We start from the raw sequence: 3,713 nt of genomic DNA, 5'->3' as shown, positions 1-3,713 counted from the left end.
TGTCTCTGCCTGTGTCTGTGTCTCTGTCTGTCTGTCTGTCTGTCTCTCCCTCTCTCTCTGTCTGTCTCTCTGTCTGTCTCTCTCTCTCTGTCTCTGTCTGTCTGTGTCTGTGTGTGTGTGTGTGTGTGTGTGTGTGTGTGTGTGTGTGTGTGTATCGTTATCATCTGCATCATCGAGGGGGGGGGGGGGGGGCTTGTGTGTGTGTGTGTGTGTGTGTGTGCGTGCGTGCGTGTGTGATCTTTAACGTGCGTCATTTGATCTTCTGCTTGCGGTATACACACTAAGGGAGGGGGGGGGGAGATTCAGGCACTAAACATATCTGCACATAAATCATGTTGACCCGGGAGATCGGGGAAAAAAAAAACCTCCACCCTTTACCCACCAGGCGCCGTTAACCGAGATTCGTACCCGGGACCCTCAGACGCTTTATTCCCAGCAATAGGCAACTTGGGGCAGAAGGGCTAAGACGCTTAATCTGTCGATACAGTATCCGTGAGGGTGTGGGTTCGAATCCCGCTCTCGCCTTTTCCTCTTTTTTTTTTCTTTTTTTTTCCCCTCAAGGCCTGACTAAGCGCGTTAGGTTACGCTGCTGTGTCAGGCATCTGCTTGGCAGATGTGGTGTAGCGTATATGGATTTGTCCGAACGCAGTGACGCCTCCTTGAGCCACTGAAAACTGAAAACTGAAAACTTTTCCTCCACGTTTCACTGGCCGAAAAATCAAACTGATTGTCTAGTCATTCGGTTGAGATGGTACAACGAGGTCCCGTTTGAAGCACGGATTTGGCGCTTTGAAAAAGAACCCATGACAACGAGTGTTGTCCTCTGGCAAATTTCTGTAGAATATATATATATATATATATATATATCTCCACTGTGATAGGTACACAAATATTATACGCATACACTCAGGACCAGACTAAGCGCGTTGGGTTGTGTACGCTGCTGGTCAGGCATCTGCCTGGCAGGTGTGGTGCAACGTATATGGATTTGTCCGAACGCAGTGACGCCTTCTTGAGAAACCGAAACTGAAATAAACTGTCACCTTGTAGCGAAGACACTATCAACAAAATGATAAGACATGTATTCATCTTGTAAGTCGGTTATAAACGAAGAACAACTGATCAGTATCAATATCAGGAGCTGAAGGAGGCGTCACTGCGTTCGGTCAAATCCATATACGCTACACCACATCTGCCAAGCAGATGCTTGACCAGCAGCGTAACCCAACGCGCTTAATAAAATAGCAAAAATAAGAAATGATTTAATAAATAAATTAATGATAAATAATAATTAAAAAATAGATAAATTCATAAAAATACTACTAATAATAATGATATTTATAAGGCGCAAAATCTTGATGAAGTCAACTCTATGCGCACAACAACAAAAAAAAGACAACATATACGGCAATGTACACTTTCAATTTCTTGTATTTCCAACAAAACAACAAACAAGACAAAACAAAATGATGATTTACGTCAACAAAAGACAACATCCAGTACACCTTTCACTGATCTTTCATTCATTATTCTCGATGAAAACATACACGAATCTGTAGATGTACAAGATATCTTAAAACTTTCGTTTTCATCTCAAGATTTCAGTATACAATTCCCTTTCACCCCCCCTTTTTGAATATGAAAGAGTACAAACAAAAGAACAATATAAACATTGAAAACAACGAATAACTGACAGTATTTACAACATTCGTGTAGTGTATATACCCATATCGAAAAATTCTCGAAATCCATACACATGTTTAAAGTAATTTATAAAGCTGCTTAGGAATAAATTCTAACAGTTTCAGTTTCAGTTTCAGTTGCTCAAGGAGCGTCACTGCGTTCGGACAAACCATATACGCTACACCACATCTGCCAAGCAGATGCCTGACCAGCAGCGTAACCCAACGCGCTTAGTCAGGCCTTGAGGAAAAAACAAAAAACAGGGGCATAAATAATAGATAAGCTTACATAAATAAATAAATAAATGAATAATAATTCTAACAACGAAGACGGACCTATTGATTTTATTTTTTGCAGAGTTATACTCCAACATTAGCTATCTTTCTGGTTTTTTTGAAACAGAAAGCTAAAAGATTTCTCGATTTGGAAGACATCTCTGCCTACAAAAATGATAAGCTGATAACCTGTGATAGAGAAAGTGCTGGGGAATCAGTTCATGTCATAAATCATTTTAATGAGGACGTTCCTGGATGAGATGAAATCCATCTTCGAGGGAAATGTCTTTCATCTTTGTGGTATATCATGGCAGCGTCCAGTTTCAACTGGTAGCTTATGATTGCTACAACGAAATTTGATAAGGACATAAACATGAACGTCTGGTAAACAAGATATATGTACACATATATATATATATACGTGTGTGTGTGTGTGTGTGTGTGTGTGTGTGTGTACGATATATATATATATATATATATATATATATATATATATCTGTGTGTGTGTGTGTGTGTGTGTGTGTGTGTGTGTGTGTGTGTGTGTGTGTGTGTGTGTGCTGTAATGTCAGTGTTGAATGATCTATAAAACAAACATCTTTTTCATGCACCAACTTCGTTCCTCCAGTTAATATCATTTACTTTATATTTATGGCTGCATGCTGTATTCATATCTGAACAAGATGCCCTGTCCCTCCCTACACACAGTCAGTCAAATCTGCATCTTGCAAGAAAGAAACATTTCTTGAATCTTACTCAGCCTTGCAGATTCAGATGAGATCTTTGTCATGTACATTTCTCAAGATTTAGTGAACCCCGAATGACAATTTTCAGACGAGAGAATGCATAAATGTCATCCCCCCCAAAAAAAACCGGACCATTCGCATAGACACTAGAACAGATGGTGGATTGCTTCCTGATTCACCATAAACTAAGCAATTTAAAGTACAATTGACGTGCGCAATAGCCGAGTGGTTAAAGCGTTGGACTGTCAATCTGAGGGTCCCGGGTTCGAATCACGGTGACGGCGCCTGGTGGGTAAAGGGTGGAGATTTTTACGATCTCCCAGGTCAACATATGTGCAGACCTGCTTAGTGCCTGAACCCCCTTCGTGTGTATATGCAAGCAGAAGATCAAATACGCACGTTAAAGATCCTGTAATCCATGTCAGCGTTCGGTGGGTTATGGAAACAAGAACATACCCAGCATGCACACCCCCGAAAACGGAGGAGTATGGCTGCCTACATGGCGGGGTAAAAACGGTCATACACGTAAAAGCCGACTCGTGTACATACGAGTGAACGTGGGAGTTGCAGCCCACGAACGCAGAAGAAGAAGAAGAAAAAAAGTACAACGCTTAAATCATACTTTCATAATTTCAGTTATAAAACCAGTCTTTTGAGGGGAGTGGAAAGGGAAGGGGGGAGGGAGGAGGGAGAGGCGTTCACAAGATAATGGGCCTTTCACACAGTACAAGTACACACGTCTTTAATGACAATTTTCAGACGAGAGAATGCATAAATGTCATCCCCCCGCCCCCCCCCCCCCCCCAAAAAAAAAAAAAAAAAAAAAAAAAAAAAAAAAAAAAACGGACCATTCGCATAGACACTAGAACAGATGGTGGATCGCTTCCTGATTCACAATAAACTAAGCAATTTAAAGTACAACGCTTAAATCATACTTTCAAAATTTCAGTTATAAAACCAGTCTTTTGAGTGGAGGGGAGAGGGGAAAGGGGGGAGGGGGGAGGGAGAGGCG

Source organism: Babylonia areolata, chromosome 30, assembly GCF_041734735.1.
Source record: "Babylonia areolata isolate BAREFJ2019XMU chromosome 30, ASM4173473v1, whole genome shotgun sequence".
In the NCBI taxonomy this organism is placed as follows: domain Eukaryota; kingdom Metazoa; phylum Mollusca; class Gastropoda; order Neogastropoda; family Buccinidae; genus Babylonia; species Babylonia areolata.
Note: the sequence above shows the minus strand (reverse complement) of the source record.